Consider the following 18806-nt stretch of genomic DNA (forward strand, 5'->3'; position numbering starts at 1 on the left):
ATCTCCGTCCATGGGTGCAATCCAGATTTCAGCATGCCTCCCGCTTAGGTTTGCTTGTGGTGCAATTCTGCAGGAGTGGGCAAACTTTCAACTTTAGGGATCCTGGACCTTTAACAGTTGTATAGAAGAGCTTGTCATCATGCAAGATGACAAGCTGCACCTGCTGAAATTCTCTCACACACTTCTTAAAAGTCCAGGATCCCTAAAGCTGAAAGTTTGCCCACCCCTGCAATACTGGACCAAAAATGGCACTCCTGACTGGAGTGTTCATCACAAAGACGTTAGAATTTCAGCTAATTAATGCACCCCCCCCCCAAGAAAAAGTTTCATGACTGAGAACCAAACTAGACAAGACGTTGGAGATCAATTATCACATCTACAGTCCTTCAAATTACTCTTGCTTACTTTTGCTCACTCTTGCAGCACAGTTTCCATTTATCCAGGCTTTAGTGTGGTCTTTGAACCTATTTATAATATTTTTCCGCATTAAGATGGTGTTTTCAAAACACTGTACCCTGAGTGGTCCTTGCGATATTGCCATAGAAATATCTTGGCGATATCTCACCCCCTCCTTAGACACAGTAGTCCTATAAAGAATGACATCAGTCAAGAGCTAAAAGCTTTCCTGGTGGAGTGCTGTTAGATCCACTGCATGACCAGAACTCTGCTGAGTCCTCATTTCACAATACCACCATCTGACCATCAGCAGAGATGGCACAGCAGACAGTAGACCACCAGCTCTCTCCTATAGCAAGCTGTCATGATGGCAAAGATTGAGGTGCTTAAGAGTCCAACTTAAAGGGGTATCTCTCATTCTCTCATACACAGGTGAACTTGCAATTCTCCCAAGTCTAAATCAAAGGCTCTCTCTAAAACACTAAGCTATCTTGGAGCAAGTTATATTGCATTTTCCAATCACAACAGCAGTCATATATGGGAATTACTTACAGGAATCCTTCTGTGGCTGGGAAATGAGTAAGTAATGGACACAAGGCATTATTTGAAGGGGAAAAAATACCATGATCAGAATGCAAGAACCCATATTTGGGTCGAACCTCCCAGCTCATCAAGCAAGAATAATCAAGATTATTGTTTTGTTTTGTTTTTTGGCATGCTTCAGTCTCGGAAGACTATGGTATCGCACTCTGAATGGTGACTCTGGAACAGAGTGTCCTCTCCAGTGTGCAAAGCCTGGGTAAAGTAGATATGGAGGATAGACTGTTACCCATGCAGCAAATCCCCCTCTCCATATCGCTGAAATGGTCCAATGGAAAGGCAGAAGCCAATACGGTTGGTTCCAGCGGCGTCGCAGGAGTTGCCAGAACGTGACTGTGTTCAGCCATGAACTGCCTGGGGGACTCCGGCTCCAGATTTTGCCTTGAGGTTGACTCCTGTAGCCTTTTCCATAACTGGATGTAGCCACAAGGCAGTGGAGGTTTGGGATCAGAGTTTTCCTTCTCTCAGATGAGCTGCCTTCCAGGCTAACGAGTCCCATCTACCCGATGGCTGTTTAGTCACCTCTTACAACAAGTACAGCCAAACCGAGGGCCTATTCTTATCCCCCAGCCCCCAGGGGTTTCAAGATTATTATAGATCATGTTACTCCTTTGTACAACACAGCCCTTACTATGGTCAGTTGTTTAGAGTCCAATCCTATTCATTCCCCCCCACCTATGCAACAGCTCTTAAAAAGGCTACCGCTGCATCTTGCAGGGAGGGGAAGTCACAAAGTTCTCCTCTGGGTAAAGGAACATTTGTTCCCTTACCTGGGGGTAAGCCTCCGCTGTGCGGAGGGGTCGACTTGCATGTGCACTAGTGAATTCGCTGATGAGGTCTGCGTGGACCTGCACTGTGGGATCAGATCTAGGAAGAGAACAAAGTGAATATTACTTACACCCCCTAATAAGTTCACAAGATCGGACCCAGAAACTTCCCAGTTCGTAACCTCATTGCCACTATGCTTCACTGGGTGAGCAAATGTTTTCAAGAAACATTCACTTAACTACTATTTTTGAAACCAAGAAATTATCAGAGCCTTCTGACCACCGAAAACAGGCTTCTGTGTAGTCCGTTTGTCACAACACACATGGGGCTTGCTTTGGTTATGTAAGGAGGCTCCATGGGCCCTTCACCAGATCCATCTAAGGCTGCGTTCTCTTGAGCAAGTCAGGTTGGCTTGCTGGAACTTGATCAGTGAACATCTGGAGCATAATATAATGCTCCAACCTGACAATATGTTTTCTTTTAAGTTAGTGCTTCTTAAACATGGTTGCACTGAGGACCAGCATTCTGATGTCATGTTCTTTGTGGACTATCATTTAAAATACTCTCTCTCTCTCTCTCTCTCTCTGCCCCCCCCCCCCGATTACACTTGAAAATCCTTGAAACTCAATCACTAAATTTGTTCCCTATGAACAATCCCAAAACGATGTGTGTAAACAGAGAGGGTCCTGTATGCAGTCAAGCGTTTCTTTGTGTTTACAGTGCTGGAAAGACAGCCCCCCCCCCAACATACAAGTTTAACAGTGCATTGTCTCTTTAGTATCAAAGAAAAACGTGCTTCTTCAGAATCTTTCACCACAGCCTCAGAGACCACAAGAAGGTATACCAAGGATGACTGGTGGTCCAGGTTACCATGTCACATGCACTGGTTTATGGTGTCACCAGTATTACACCTTCAAGAAAATACGAAAGGGGACAGAGGGTAAGTCTATGAAAGTAGTTTGCACCACATTGAAGAATGAAAAGCTTGGGATCTTGCATGAACACAGAAACACAATAGTCGCACAGAAACACAGTTGCACAAAATGCAACTGAAGTGTTCCACTGGCTATCAGGCTAGTATCAGCGGCAGATGTTTTGAACTCACCAGTACGCTCCTTCCCTGAGATCCATTAAATGCCAGTAGCAAGCAAACAGCAACCCTCCCCCCAAAAGACTCTAGGTACCTTTTTCCCCCTCTCTCCCCCTCCTCTCTCTTATTCTGAGTGCACTTCCAGATAAATGCCAGTCATTTGGCCAGGGCTAATTCACAGAAGGTGCAGCAAGCACAGATGGTCCTAATGCATAAATGTAATCTAGCAAAAGGATGCCAACGCCAACCCAGAAAAGGTTCCAAATAGCTGCAGTGCATTTGCAGGAATATATATTGTGATTGGCAAGGTTAACGCTAAGATTTGCAGGAGCTTGCCGGTTCCCAAATCAACACTAGAAATTCAGAGACAAATGAGCATATTTATTTATTAATTTAGGAGAGGCTCTGAATACCAAGGTCCCTGGGCACATGCAGAAGATGGGCAGGGCAAGAGGAAAAAGATCACACCAAGTCTCTTCATCAACAGAACAGCAGAGGAGAAAAGGTTTTTGGTGAATTCTGTTGAATTAAATTTCATTGTACTTCTTTGCTGAATTTCATTGTATTAAAACTCTCATCTCCTCCAGAGGAGAAGTAGCATCTGTGGGTAAAATGTTACTAAGAGCATAGGGTTATGACCGACACAAAAGAGGGGGAGGACACAAAGCTGTCATGATCCCTCCACCCCTCCCCCATCCAGGCTATATCAAAATCGGCACTCATGAATTAGTTTTCATTTTTGGCCCTCGTTGTCTTGAGACAACTCACAACTCACGCTGCGCTCTGGACAAGGTCAACTAAGTTTTGTTACTGCTGTCGTTTTACAGAAGAACATAAGAACAGCCCCACTGAATCAGGCCATAGGCCCATCTAGTCCAGCTTCCTGTATCTCACAGTGGCCCACCAAATGCCCCAGGGAGCACACCAGGTAACAAGAGACCTGCATCCTGGTGCCCTCCCTTGCATCTGGCATTCTGACATAACCCATTTCTAAAATCAGGAGGTTGCACATACACATCATGGCTTGTAACCCGTAATGGATTTTTCCTCCAGAAACTTGTCCAATCCCCTTTTAAAGGCGTCCAGGCCAGACGCCATCACCACATCCTGGGGCAAGGAGTTCCACAGACCAACCACATGCTGAGTAAAGAAATATTTTCTTTTGTCTGTTCTAACTCTCCCAACACTCAATTTTAGTGAATGTCCCCTGGTTCTGGTGTTATGTGAGAGTGTAAAGAGCATCTCTCTATCCACTCTGTCCATCCCCTGCATAATTTTGTATGTCTCAATCATGTCCCCCCTCAGGCGCCTCTTTTCTAGGCTGAAGAGGCCCAAACGCCATAGCCTTTCCTCATAAGGAAGGTGCCCCAGCCCAGCAATCATCTTAGTTGCTCTCTTTTGCACCTTTTCCATTTCCACTATGCAGTTTTACAACTGCATCTTCAAGACAAGAACGTTTTATCCACTGTGTCATACATGGTGTGTGTGCAAGCAGAATCAGGAGCACAGAGTCAACCATATATGTCTTTGGTTTGGCTCCTGTTCAGCTGTGACTAGAGTTAGCCAAGTTCAGGGGCTTAAAAGTTTGGTCACACCTCTGGAAGTCGATTCTGTCCCGTTCACTTGGAAAATTTTAAATATGATTCACACTGCTGCTGTGCCCATTTTGAAAACAGAGTGATTGATCAGAACTCTAGGGCAGCATTTCTGAATGTTTGTCCCCCAATGTACCGGTTTGCAGTGGAAGTAACTGGTGATGACGTCCATCAACAGTTACTTCTAGATTGGGAGGCCAGTTGCAACGCAACAAAGAAAGCAAGAGGCTCAGGGTGAATGGGAGGGCTGTTTTTCATCATGCAAGAAAAATGTGCGCTGAACCTCTGTCCACCAATCCAAGCTTTCTATTGCTGCTTTGCTGGTCTTGCTGCCAGGCAGCAGGGATCTGGGGGTGCCTCGCTTACCATCCAAGTATCACCGGTTGCACCAACAAGTTGTACTCAGCAAGTACCACTGGTTGAGAAACTCTAGGCCTTCTCTCGACAGTTGACTAATCTCAGGGCAGGTTACCCTGCACATGCCCAATCTCAGAAGCTAAGCAGGGTCAGGCCTGGTTAGTACTTGGATGGGAGACCGTCTGGGAATACCGGGTGCTGTAGGCTTATACCATAGTCTTTCGAGACTGAAGGTTGCCAAATAACAATATATAGATATTAAAGTTATCACTCTAGAGTCATTGGGCTGTAAATTACTATCCAGAATAGTAATCTCCCTCTTTTACCGGCTACTAGGTAAATTAAAAACTGAGCACACAAATCTTGTAAACCTGAGTGAACTAAGATAGCAGCACCACCTCCTAGCGGGTGGCCCACTTAACTGATCTGGACCCCAGCAGGTATACAGCTTGGTGACGATCACATGGGGAGGAGAGTAGATACTGGCATTGAAGTATCTATATGGTCTGAATGTTGGCAACCTTCTGAATGGTCTGAATACCATATAATAAATATATCCAGGTGATCAAAATGGTCTGAATGGTCTGAATACCATATAATAAATATATCCAGGTGATCAAAATATCTGGATGTTTTGCTAAGCTTTGTGATCCAATCTGAGGGAGACGTTTGTGGAGCGCCTAACCCACAAACTGGACCATAAGCCATACAAGTTTATGGTGAGTAACCTAACCTGGCCTGATTTGGAATTGGGCTCAGTTAATTAAGCCATTTCCTTGGGAACGTTTGTCATTCTTTGATTCAGAATATGAACTTCAGCAACTTATAACACTTGCTTCCCAAACATAGTGGGGAGTGTTGTGAATCGAGAGATGTTCCTCTGACTCGGGTTGTAGAACACTTTCTCGCCTATCCTAATACCAGGAGCGTGAAGGCATTTCCAAATTCAGAATTAGGCTCAGAAAAACTGAACTACCAAGTGAAGTTGCTGTTAACAACACTCAGTGAAAAACTAGAGCAAACTAAAATAAAACCTATACGCCTTATATAGCTCTTCTCTTGAGCTGAGCTGGAGGGAAACAGTCTCACATCAGTGCCTGATGCAGCTTACCATGTCATATGTGCTGCAATACCTAAGCACAGGGGGAATGAGCTAAGGACAGGAGCATCAGCCTTAATTGGAGTAAGCTGTCAGGACAGGGATGGACTCACTGGCTTGAAAGCCTGCCATTTGGACATTAAAAGAACCATGTGCAAGAAGCCCCTGCCCTCCCCAAAGGGCAGCACAGATTAAACTCAAATGATGAGGTTAATGTAGAAAGAAATGTTTTTGATGATGCTTGCAAGAGACAGGCTGTTTAGAAAGGCACTCTCTCCCTCTCTCCAGTGGCTGTGATTTATTTGCTGGTTGTGATTTTATGGTGGGATTTTATTCTGTAAACTGCCTTCAGGACGCTGCTGGAACAATAAACAACAACAACAACAACAGTTGAATACAGCCAAAGGATATTTCATTCTTCCACTGATAATGAAATTAAGAAGTATTTCACAAATGCCATTCAGGTGGCTTAGATTCCAATAGGAGCAGGAAGCTCTTGAATCAGAAAAAAAAGGGCAGAGGCCATCTCAATGAGGGTAAAACAGGGACAGTAAAATACACCAGACTTCTACAAAAATGTGGAAATCTGGTGGCAGCCAGTGAGAGCAGCCCAATTTTTCCCAGAACACCCTTGATGCAACACTATGCTTCCAACCTTTTTCATCTCACAGCACACTGAAAAAGGCACTAAAATTCTCAAGGCACGCAACCAGTTTTTTTGACAAATGACAAGGCACACTGCACTGACAGCAGGAGCTCATATCCCCCAGTGACCCTACTCAGAAATGATCCTCCCCAAAACTCCCATAGCTCACCTGCAGACCATCCACGGCACGCCAGCGTGCCACAGCACAGTGGCTGAAAATGGCTGATATATAACACTACAATTTTGATTCACGGAGGAACTGTGGAAGGGAAATGGTGGCCACAAGTATGCGGCTGTTGCCACCACCATCTCAAAATACAGGCAGAGGCAAAACATAAGAACTTATGAGCCCTGCTGGATCAGGCCAAAGGCCCATCTAGGCCAGCTTCCTGTATCTCACAGGGGCCCACCAAATGCCCCAGGGAGCACACAAGACAACAGACACAACCTGTGTCCTGTGTCCTCCCCTGCATCTGGCAATCAGAGGCAGCCTGCCTCTAAAACCAAGAGCTTGCACATACCTACCATGACTTGTAACCCGTAATGAACTTTCCCTCCAGAAATTTGTCCAAAGCCCTCTTAAAGGCATCCAGGCAAGATGCCATAACTACTTCCTGTGGCAAAGAGTTCCACAAACCAATCACACGCTGGGTAAAGAAATATTTTCTTCTATCCTGTCCTAACTCACCCAACTTTTGTGGATGTCCCCTGGTTCTGGTGTTATGTGAGAGGGAAAGAGCATCTCTCTATCCACTCTGTCCATCCCCTGAATAATTTTGTATGTCTCAATCATGTGCCCCCTCAATCGCCTCTTTTTAAAAGATGCAAAAGGAGGACAGGAATTTTGGAGAGCTCTCACACCCCTCTTGCCCCAAAGTTCTCACTAGATCGTTTTCAGCCGAGCCCTAACAGGAATCACTCTCAAAGCCTCTGGGCAAACCCTAGTTGATGTAATGTGGCTACAAGCAGGAGCCAGGAAGTCTCCAGTCCAAATCTCATCTGAGCCATAAATTTGCTAATTGGCTGTAGGTAGGCCACAACTGTCACTGCCTCAGACCTCCACTGTGGGAAATGTGCTCTCTAAAGGGGGAAATGATTCTTTATTCTCCAGGTATAAACACTATGCTTTTGAGAACTCAGAAAAAAAAATAAGAAGTGCTATAATGAAGTAAAGGGTGGTGCAAAGCAAAGGGGATTTTAAAGGGTGGTGTCTTCAAAAGGAAATTGGACAAATTTCTGGAGGAAAAAGCCATCATGGGTTACAAGTCATGATGTGTATGTGCAACCTCCTGATTTTAGAAATGGGTTATATCAGAATGCCAGATGCAAGGGAGGGCACCAGGATGCAGGTCTCTTGTTGTCTTGTGTGCTCCCTGAGGCATATGGTGGGCCACTGTGAGATACAGGAAGCTGGACTAGGTGCACCTATGGCCTGATCCAGCAGGGTTGTTCTTGTGGGGAAACAGTTGTGTATTTATAGCAAAAAAGAACTGTGGGGAAAGGAGTTTGTTTAGCATGATGAAGAAATAATTCCTCCTATTACAATCATTTTAGAAAAGATGATTAAATTGCAGGAACATTAAAATAATGCTATATAATATGAGGGTAAAAAAAGTTCAGATTTTAGAATTACACTGGTGAGGCTCTTCCAAAGGGACAATGAAGTCCCTTGATGGGACTAAGTATTTCCCATAGTCACTATTCTTTTTGCTCATTCAGTTCAGTGACAAACTTAATACTAGTTTTGGGTTGTTGGGGTGATTTGAATGGTACAAGGGTAGGAGAATAAAAGCCACATGAAATGGCAGCTCCTGTGACTTTGCAGATAAGACTTCTGAAACACAACACAACAGGCTCCATTTGCAATTTAATGCCAATAGGCTCTTCAAACTCTTAAACACATTAAGCATGTCCCCTTCTCCTGATGGAACCCTTTATGTTTTGGGTTCAGCTGATTTGATGCACAGAATGCCCTCTGTCTCCCTCTGAACTTGGGAATTTCCCGGGGAATTTTGCTAACTGTGCAAGGGTCACATGGTAAGGAGAATAGTAATTAGAGAACCCCTGCTAATTGGGTAAGAGGCACTTTTTCAAGTGGGTGCTCCTTTTTTTAGCAGGGGGAGAGTAACTGGCCCACCTCACCCCAGCACTGTCTGTTCTAGTGGCTGTCTGCTGGTATTCATTTGCACCTTTTTAGATTGTGAGCCCTTTTGGGACAGGGAGCTATTTAGTTATTTGATTTTTCTCTGTAAACCGCTTTGTGAACTTTTAGTTGAAAAAGCGGTATATAAATACTGTTAATAATAATAATAATAATAATAATAATAATAATAATAGTAGGTTCTCTCTTACATCATTTGGTTTTTGTATTATAACCCAACTTAAGTTAGGTTCAAAGGAGCTCTTTGCATACATAGCTGTAGCAGTCACCCTCAGTATGACAAATTAGGGCTCAAAAAATAAAAATGCATTTTCCAAACACTGTGGAACAAGTGGAGTATTGTGGGTTTTTTTCTTCTCTGCTGAACCCTGGAACATGACATACAAAGCTGCCTTATGCTGGGTTAGATCATTGGTCCCTCCAGCTCAGTCTTGTCACCACAGATTGACAGCACTCTCCGGGGTTTCAGGAAGGAATCTTTCTCTAACCCACCTGGGGATACCAAGGTACCTGGGACTTTCTGTATGCAAAGCATGTGTTCTATCATTAAGCTACAGAAAGAGAAAACTCAGGAGGGCTCAGTGGTGGAATGCAAAAGTTCCCAGACCTCCCAAGTATCTCCAGCTGAAAGCGCCAAGCATATCATGATTCAGGAGATCTGCAACCATCCCAATTTGATTTTTTTTTTTTAAGGCTTAAAACCTGTCATGTTGGGGGAATCAGACCGCAGCAATAGCATGAGGAGTTAATCCTTCTCCACATCCTGTTTCTTCAATTTAAATTCTGAGAGCAAGGATGGTGTATTGCAGGGCTGTCACACTCATTTGTTACCCTGCACACGCCCGATCTCGTCTGATCTCGGAAGCTAAGCAGGGTCAGGCCTGGTTAGTACTTGGATGGGAGACCGCTGGGGAATACCGGGTGCTGTAGGCTTATACCATAGCCTTCTGAGACTGAAGGTTGCCAACCATCACACTCATTTCTTATAGTGAGCCAAATATCTTCATAGCACCTGCTGAGGGTCAGAAGCGACATCACTAAGTAGGAAGTGATGTCATTAAGCAGTTGATGGCCAGAAATAAGCTCTTTGTTCTCCTTCCTTCTGAGGCTTCCTCCTATCTCTTCCTCCCAAGAGCTCAGCATAAGTGGTGCTGCTGAAAAGGCAGTGCTGGGGCCAGATAAAGATGTTCCAGAGGCTGTATCTGGCTCGCAAGACTTAGGTTTGACACCCCTAGTGTAGTGGTTCTTGTGTTGGACTTAGACCTGTGGAAGATCCAGGTTCAAATTTCTGCTCAGCAGTGAAACTTCCTGGGTAACCTTGGACCAGTCACTATTTCTCAGCCTCTCCTGCCTCACAGGATTGCTGAGGACAAAGGGAGGGAACTATGTACATAAGAACATAAGAAGAGCCCCTCTGGAGCAGGTCAAAAGCCCATCTAGTCCAGCTTCCTGTATCTCACAGCAGCCCACCAAATGCCCCAGGGAGAAGACAAGACAACAGACACAACCTGCGACCCAGTGCCCTCCCCTGACCTGAGCTCTTTGGATGAAGGGCGGTAAAAATGTGAAAAATGAATAAAATATTTAAGTCCCACCTCCCTGGCAACACACATAGAAAAACAAGCACAAAAAAAAGACCACAAAACGATTGAAATATTAATAAACTTCAATGGATTTTTAAAAATTTGTTTCAGTTTTGAACTGTCAGGAGGCCTCCAATGTCCTGGCCAAGAACAAAGCTTACAGAGCACATAAATAAGGTTTAGCATTTGCCTTTTAATCCAGAGCTGTGTGAGATTACTAAGAGATGTCAGGGTGTCCCATAGAGGCGAATCAAGAAAGAAAACAAAATGCTTCCCATACTATAGTTGGAGTATAAGAATATGAAGAGCCTTCCAACTGAGAGTTTTTCAAAATTCTTTCTTGCCTGAGTTGCACTCTGTAAGAATATAAAAGTAAAATCTGTCTGACTAATAAAAATCAGCCCGAGGAGGACTTTTCCCCTTCCTTCCTCGCATGCTGGAGGAAGCCATTAAAAATCTGAGAGGTGAAGAATGTGAAGGCACATCTGTTTAACTCCTAATGGCCAAAATCCAAAGCCAAAAAGGTTGACTAAATATCAGGCAATTAACATAGGAGGAAGGAAGCTGCTTCTCTTAATACCCCAAACCAGGCTTTTTGCTACACCTGCAGGAACAATCACAGGACTCGCAGCCAACATCTGAGCACTTTTCATTTCCACCCTGATACTGTGATAGCTTCTGGTGAAGGGTTTATGCGATGTTAGCAACCGATATTGCCAAACTGAAGAATGGGGGTGAAATGGTCAGAGCAATCTACGCTTGCAGTCAACCACCTGGCAATGAAACAGACCCTCTTTTTCACTTGACACAAGACACAATTTAACGAGGACTGGATTAATTGTTTTGTTAAGCAATACTCCCGAATCTGTGACAATTTCAAGGAAACTAAGTTCTATAAACTTAAACTAAGTTCTAAGTTGTTACCCTGCACATGCCCGATCTTGTCTGATCTCGGAAGCTAAGCAGGGTCAGGCCTGGTTAGTACTTGGATGGGAGACCGCCTGGGAATACCGGGTGCTGTAGGCTTATACCATAGTCTTTCGAGACTGAAGGTTGTCAACCAAGTTCAAACTTGGAGTCTGCCACTCCAAGAGTATTTGTACTCTTTCTTCCCACCCTCTTAGGGAAATGGATGCTCAGTTGGCATCCTTCAATCTCGGAAGATTATGGTATCGCACTCTGAATAGTGGTTCCGGAACAGTGTCCTCTCCAGTGCGCGAAGCCTGGGTAAGGTAGATATGGAGGATAGATTGTTACCCATGCAACAAATCCCCCCTCTCCACGTCGCTGAAATGGTTCAATGGAAAGGCAGAAGCCAGTACAGTTGGTTCCAGCAGTGTCGCAGGAGTTGCCAGAACGTGACTGTGTTCAGCCATGAACTGCCTCAGGGACTCCGGCTCCGGATTTTGCCTCGAGGTTGACTCCTGAAGCCTTTTCCGTAACTGGATGTAGCCACAAGGCAGTGGAGGTTTGGGATCAGAGTTTTCCTTCTCTCAGATGAGCTGCCTTCCCAGGCTAACGAGTCCCATCTACCTGGTGGCTGTTTAGTCGCCTCTTACAACAAGTACAGCTAAATAGGGGGGAACTGCTAAATAGATGTGTTTTCCAAGGACCTCAACAATGAGGTACTCTTCGTTGCCAAGAAGAAGGAACGAAGGCTAAGAGCTTGAACGGGGCAGTCTCCTGAGACGGCGGTTTCAGAGATATTTCCCCCCATTGCTCTGTGTTGAATCACATCGTATCCCGGACGACATCTTCGGAGACGATTCGGATAGCTGAGGACTCCCCCCCCCCCACACAGCCTAGATAAAACATGAAAGCGAACAAAGCCTTTAACTGTGAGTAACCAGTTCATTAAAAGGCTATGAAAACAATTGCAATCAAGAGGTTGGAAGGAGGGAAAGACAACTTTAAGATTATTTACGTTGGCTTGCAGTCACCCAGAGGGGAAAAAGAGCGAATGTGGATTTAAAGAAGTCCCTGCTGGAGCAGTTTTTTCTTTTCTTTTTTGTAATAATTGGAAGAAAAGTACGAGTAAATAAGAGAAGATAAAGGATCACCCTGTTGGAATGGTATGCATGGAAAAGAAATTAACAATTAATCTTTAAAGGATGGAACAACTTTCACTTTCGTTTTTGCCGCAAAAGGCTTGACTCAGGCCTGAACAATTAAAGGTATACTAATTTGACAGTGTTATTAACTTGAATTGGATTACTGACCCACCCCTTTTGGATATAAAAACTTAAAGATTATCTTTGACAAGAAGGGATACAAGACAATAAGAACTGGATGACTCTTAAATGTGGGAATGTTTGGGCACTGATATTGACTTGAAGTGGATTATTGACTTATTCCTTTTAGATATAAAACTTGGGAATTAGCCTTACAAGAAGGTGAAGCAAGATAATGAGACTTGGTTGATTCTTTAATTGTTGGACCATTTTGTTTTTCTTTTTTATAGCCAGAATTATATCGGCTTGATTTGATACTAATAAGAATGACATCAAAAAATTTAAAGGATGTTAGCGAAAGCCAGACCCCATTAATGGATATGCTGCAAGAATTCAGAAGTGAAATGAAGCCAGAGGTTGGAAAACTATCTGAACAAATGAGGCAAATAAACTCCTCCCTGACAAACAAAGAAAAGTATGGAGGGGATGGAAAAAAGAACGGACCAAATGTCAGATGAAACTAAAGAATTGGAGATTTTTGTAATGAGACAGGAGATGGAAAAAGCAGCATTTATTATTAGAACTCAGAATTTTCAGGAAGAAAAAAGAGGGAACTCTCAGAGAAAGAGAGCGCGTACTTCCAAGAAGAAGAAGAATTTTTGGATTAAATTCAAAAAGAATAAAATGGAGAACACGGAAGAAGAAAAGAGAGGGATCAAGAAATATAAGGGAGTTAAGAGGAAGAAGAAGGAGAAGTGGGAGGAGCAAGAAGGAAAATATCAACAAGACAGAGAACAAAGAAAATACTAAGACAGGAAGTGGAAATGGCTGAATAACAAGTGGAAATTTTTTTGTAGATATTAATGGATGGAATTCTCCTCAGAAGTGAGGAGTATTCCATTAATTATGTCAAATCAAAGCAGATGTAAATGAAAACAAAGTTGGAACACAAATATTAAGATAATTAAAGTAGTATTAAGGTAATTAAAGCAGTATCTTCTAAAGAGAATTTATATAAATTGTTTTATAGATGATATTTAATTCCAGAGGAAGTAGCAAAAATGTAACCTGGGTCATCAATTGTAAGATATGCAAAGAGAATGAGCGAATTCTTTATTATATGTGGTGGATATGTGGAAAGTAAAGAAATATTGGAAAATGATATATATTTTTACAAGAGATATTGAATTGTGTAGTACCATTCAAGCCGGAAATATTCCTCTTAAATGTGATATCAGAAATTGAAGACCAATATAAGAAACATTTTATTGTACATATCAGTATAGCAGCAAGAATATTGTACGTGCAAAATTTGAAGACTTTTTATGACTGGATGAATAATTTTAAACAATAGTGATTGTATAGTTAAATCATTAATTAGTATAATGACATATATGATAATTTTTGTATCAATGACTTTTTTTTCCAGTAGTTGTTGATTTCTTTTTTGGATTAAGACATGTTGTAAACTATGGCCAATATCCTCATGTGTAACCTAAGTAGTCCCAGCCCTAAGTTTAACCCATTTTCCTTACCTGTATCTGTAATAAATAAATAAACTTTGCACACACACAAAAAAAATAAAATAAAAGGAGAGAAGATCAATAAATGGAGGAGAGGTTTGCCAATGCTTATTAGTCATGATGGTTAAATAGATCTCCATTCTTAGAGGTAACGCGAAGTGAATACCAGTTACTGAAGAGCAACCACAAGAGAAAAATATTATCAAAGGATCTGGCTGGCTACTGTGGAAAACAGAATGTTAGACTAGAATGGATAGCCCCTCGCAGGGCTGTCGTATGTTCTTGCCACTTGTTGGACAAGCAGCATGAACAACCTCCACTTCCTATGTTTGTATTTCCTGTGTTCTGAAGCAAAACTTGCACCATTGGGGGGTGGGGGGAATGTGTACAAAGACAAACACCAACATGGCAGGTCAAGAAAAAAATATACAAGAAGAAAAAGTACAAATCTTGAAGTGTACATGAATACTTGTGACCAACTCGCTAAGGAAAAAATTGCACCTAAAACAAACTTTGGGTGACTTAGAGCGGATCAGAATACTGTCTGGCTGTGGGTACAGAAGCGTTCTCTAAAGACACGGGTACACTACGAAGGCCACCAGTAACTTGGCCCGAGTACTGCTGTGTACAGGAAGTGACAATTTCTCAGGAGGGGTATCGATTTGCAAGCTCTCCTCCTATGTGGGATAGGCAATCCTGAACAATCAAGTATGCTGCCCTTTCCTTGCCATGGGGGGGGGAAGAGATACACATATACGAAAATTGTTTAAATGCAGATTGTTTTACATTTTGTAATTCTACTGTTATTGATAAGCATCTCGAGGATGACTTGCCAGTAGAAATACGGGGTGAAAATCATTCAAAAACAAGCAATGCAATCCTTAGTTACAGGTAAGACTAGTTGAGATCAATGAGTTTCCTCTCAAGTAATCGTGTATAGGATTTCAGGCTTAATTACGAAATTTCTGGGTCCTGAAGTGTCGAAGCAGCATGACAACCTAGCCTCATAAAAACAGCAGCGCGAAAATGCCTGTTTATTTCCTTCAGCCAAACAGTTCATAACCTACAGTATCCAATCATCCTTTGCAGCATATGATGTCAAAAACACTTACAGCACAAGCAAAGATCTGTGTTTCTTTTGCCACAGACAATAAATCTTTAGTGTCTTCTCTTGATACGCATCACTCCACTTGATCTCAAGAGGCACTGAACGTCTCTCTTTCCCTCTCCCTCTTCCCAACAAGGTCATTTTCTAATGGCTACGCAACTTTGCCAGGCTATATAGGCATGTTCGATAATTAATATCGGCTGGTAAGTTTCCTCTCGAACCATCTTTAAATGCTTTGAATGAGGGCCCTTTCCAAACCACCAAAGGCTTTGCGCATCTATATAAGAACAATTACAGACCCTCAAACAGAGCAATTAGCTTTCCCAGGGGCAGTTTCCATCAAAGCAAGAAAGCATGCTATAGTCTTATTTACTTATTCAGACTGATAGCCCTCCCTTTTGAAAGGTTAACAACCCAATCCTATCCAACTTTCCAGCAACGATGCAGCCGTAATGTAGCCCCGAGGTAAAGGAACAAACCCCGTAACCTTGAGGAGGCCTCTAGGATACAGCATTTGCCCCATAGGCATGGCTACATCAATGCTGGAAAGTTAGTTAGGATTGGGCTGTCAGGGAAGTAATTAAACATTAATAAAGCAGGGGGAAAAAATCTAAAGCAATTAAATTTCTAGGGCCATGCTGAATATTCCAAGGTTTTGAGTTTTGATTTTGATTGGAACTCCAGGTTTTGATTTTGGGGTCAAAAATATCAATGAAAGGGCCAGAAATATTTTTTGAAATGCTGGGATTTCTGATGTGATATCCCAGAAGAAGCAGGAGCAGGAGCTGAAGAAAACAATCGCCCAGAATAGGACGAAAGAGAGATGGATATTTGGATCCAGCAGGGTTCTCCTTATGTTCTTAAGTGATGTGGGAGAAGATCCCAGGTAATAGTTCATCGCCCATTCTGCATATTCGTTTCCCCCTGTGCATTCTGCAATATTTTCCCTCAACCCACCAAAGTAAGGAAGCTTGAAGACCAGTCTCTTGAGGAAAGAAATTGGCTGATGAATATTATTTATCTCTCTGAATGCAGGCATGAAACCAAGCACCATTCACAGAATGGAGTTTTAAAAATGGATCTAGCAGACCTGGCTCTAGTTCTCTGATACAGCCTTGGTTAGATACTCTAAATACCACTGTGAACTGTTGGGCGGGGGTGGGAAGATCAGGAAAGGACTGTATAAAGCCAGTGTCATGGAGCAGATAAAAGACATAACTGTGAATCAGGACTTCCCAGGTCAGTGGCGTCTAGGGGAGTGTGGGGGGTGCAAATGGGTGTGTGTGCAAATCACACTGGGTGACGCACATGGGGGGATGACACCATTACTGGCCAAACAATTTTTTAAATACTAGTATGTTTAAATAATACCATCATGTTATATGTCATTAAAATGTTCAATTTCATGTAGAATGCAATGAAACAAACCATGCTGAGATGTCCCTATTCTATCAAAAGTTATAGTCAAAAACCAGTGAAGGTAGAGCAATAGTACATCACCATGCCCACTGCCTAGGGCATTGGTCTGCCCCACTGCATGGGAGGAAGTCCATCCTTGGGGTGATGCGCTGGCCTCCCATACCAGGTGACACAAACCCTAGTGGTGCCACTAGTTTCAGTTCTAGCCTCTGCCATGAATTCTAAGTGGCCACAGGAATCCCACTACCCCTCAGCCTCAGTTTGCTTCATCTGCAAACGAGGATAATACTCACCTTAAGGAGCTGCTGTAAGGACTCCATCAAGGTGATACAGGTGAAGGACTCCATCAAGGACTCCATCAAGGTGATGCAAGCATTCTACACGCTCAGAAAACTCTAGACAAGTGCCAAGCATTATTAAGCCTATCCCATTTCTCATCCCAAGGATTTAATAAGAGGTATCAAGATATCTCATCAGGAACCTGCACATACCTAGCTGGTAGAACAGGCAAGGGGAACACTAGCATCTGTACATGCAGTTCTCAGTCCAGCCGAAGATACATGTGGGGCAGCTTGCTTCCCTTTGCATATCGCCTCTAGTTGGATGGGGGCCCTGTCCTTAATTTAATGATAAACAGTTTATGCCTGGGGCTGTTGCCTTCTTTCCTGATAGAGGCTCCTGTGCTTTGAACATACAGCCTGCCTGATGGCAAGAAATCCAGTAAATGCTTTTCATAAGGATCCCTCTGTCACTGCTTAATCTCTCTGGACAGAAGCTAGCTCAATTCCCTGCTGGCCCATTCATTCATCACACATTCACAGGAAAGGTGCTCCGTCTCTCCCTTTTTCACTCCCCCTCTGAAAAACGGAAAATGCACCTCACCTAAAAAGACTGCACCGTACTTTGCTATTTAAATGTACTCGACACATGAATGAACGGCAGGCGCATATCGTAGGTCCCTACCACAAGGAATGACCAAGTGGAAATCTCCACCAGTCCGCATCAGGGCAGGGAGGAAGCCAAGTTAACTGACATCGATTTAGTCTTCCATTGCACGTCACTTACATGTCCAGGCTGACTAAGAGGAGAATGTCGGTTAAATGGAGGGTGACAGGTAGTAATTATTCGAAAGCAGTAGATCGTACATGAAACAAGGACAGCTGGGATGAGGTGTCAAAAGCAGGTCATTAATGCTGACAAGGCTGAAGTCAGCTAGAACAGCTGTCTCTCTCCCAGGTAAGCTGACCCTGACTGCCATAATCCCATCTCCACTAAGGCCTAACCAGGCACAGCTCGGGTCCAGTACAGCCATGGAGAAAGACGTTGCTTAATAAGAATTACCATTCAGAAAAAAAAACACCCCAAGAACAAAAACCTTTGTGCTTCACAAATCTACTGTGGGGTCTGTGTAGCACTTGTGGCATCCTGATACATCACCTCTCTCATTCCCAGCTTCTCATCATTTAAGACATTGTGAATAGATTTTCCTGGTTTAGTGAGAGAATATGGTCCTCACGTTGGACTTGCCCTTATACCAGCCTCAGACTAGAATGAACATGCATTTTACAATGCATAGTTAATCCATGGAACTCACTGCTACAAGATGTGGTGACAGCCTTGCTTTATCTGAGACAAGGGTACAACAGTGACCTATGACGAAAGCCGCTTCTGCAGCAAGAATCCCTCCATATGATGCATTTTTTCTTCTGTCCAGAAACATACATTTTCTGTTTTGTCTAGCTGCAACATTGCTCGATGAACTGCTACTAAAACTGACTGATTTTAAAGTCAATTATTCTGTTAATTAATTAATTTATTTATAGAACTTATAACCCGCCTTTCTGTCCCAGTAAAAAGCACTCACGGCGGCTTACAAAAGAAATAATATAAAAACATAAAATATATAAATATGTATTAAAAATACATTGATTGATTTCAAAATTGATTTCAATTGTATTCTTGTGCGGTGTTAAAAACAAAACCTGTAAGCACCTTTGTAATTTAATTTTGAGAAGTGGCAAATAAATGTCGTGAATGGGAATCAAAAATAAAAAAGAGACCCCATTCCAGTCCTCAGGCTGCAATTCAATCCTTGGAATTCCCAACCCAATTTGGCAGAGGTCAAAAGTAAATTTAAGAAGTTCTGATTCACAGCTCAAGCCCCCCAATCCAATCCTCAGCTGGCCTGCAGGATGCAGAGGTGCTCATGAGGTCTCCACTTGTGAATCAGTAAGCCAGCTGGGGGAGAGGTAAGTAAAAGAAATTTTTACTTATCTAATCTGCCTAATGC

General features: G+C 42.9%; 1 protein-coding gene and 2 pseudogenes across 1 annotated transcript in view; 2 read left to right on the forward strand and 1 right to left on the reverse strand.

Moving 5' to 3' along the window:
• The window catches only part of ANTXR2 (ANTXR cell adhesion molecule 2), a 147271-nt gene that overhangs the window by 22199 nt on the left and 106266 nt on the right, over positions 1-18806 (reverse strand). The window lies entirely within an intron of this gene.
• On the forward strand, positions 9525-9645 carry LOC136656570 (5S ribosomal RNA; annotated as a pseudogene).
• Positions 11206-11321, forward strand: LOC136656643 (5S ribosomal RNA; annotated as a pseudogene).

This window comes from Tiliqua scincoides, chromosome 6 (genome assembly GCF_035046505.1).
Source record: "Tiliqua scincoides isolate rTilSci1 chromosome 6, rTilSci1.hap2, whole genome shotgun sequence".
Lineage (NCBI taxonomy): Eukaryota > Metazoa > Chordata > Lepidosauria > Squamata > Scincidae > Tiliqua > Tiliqua scincoides.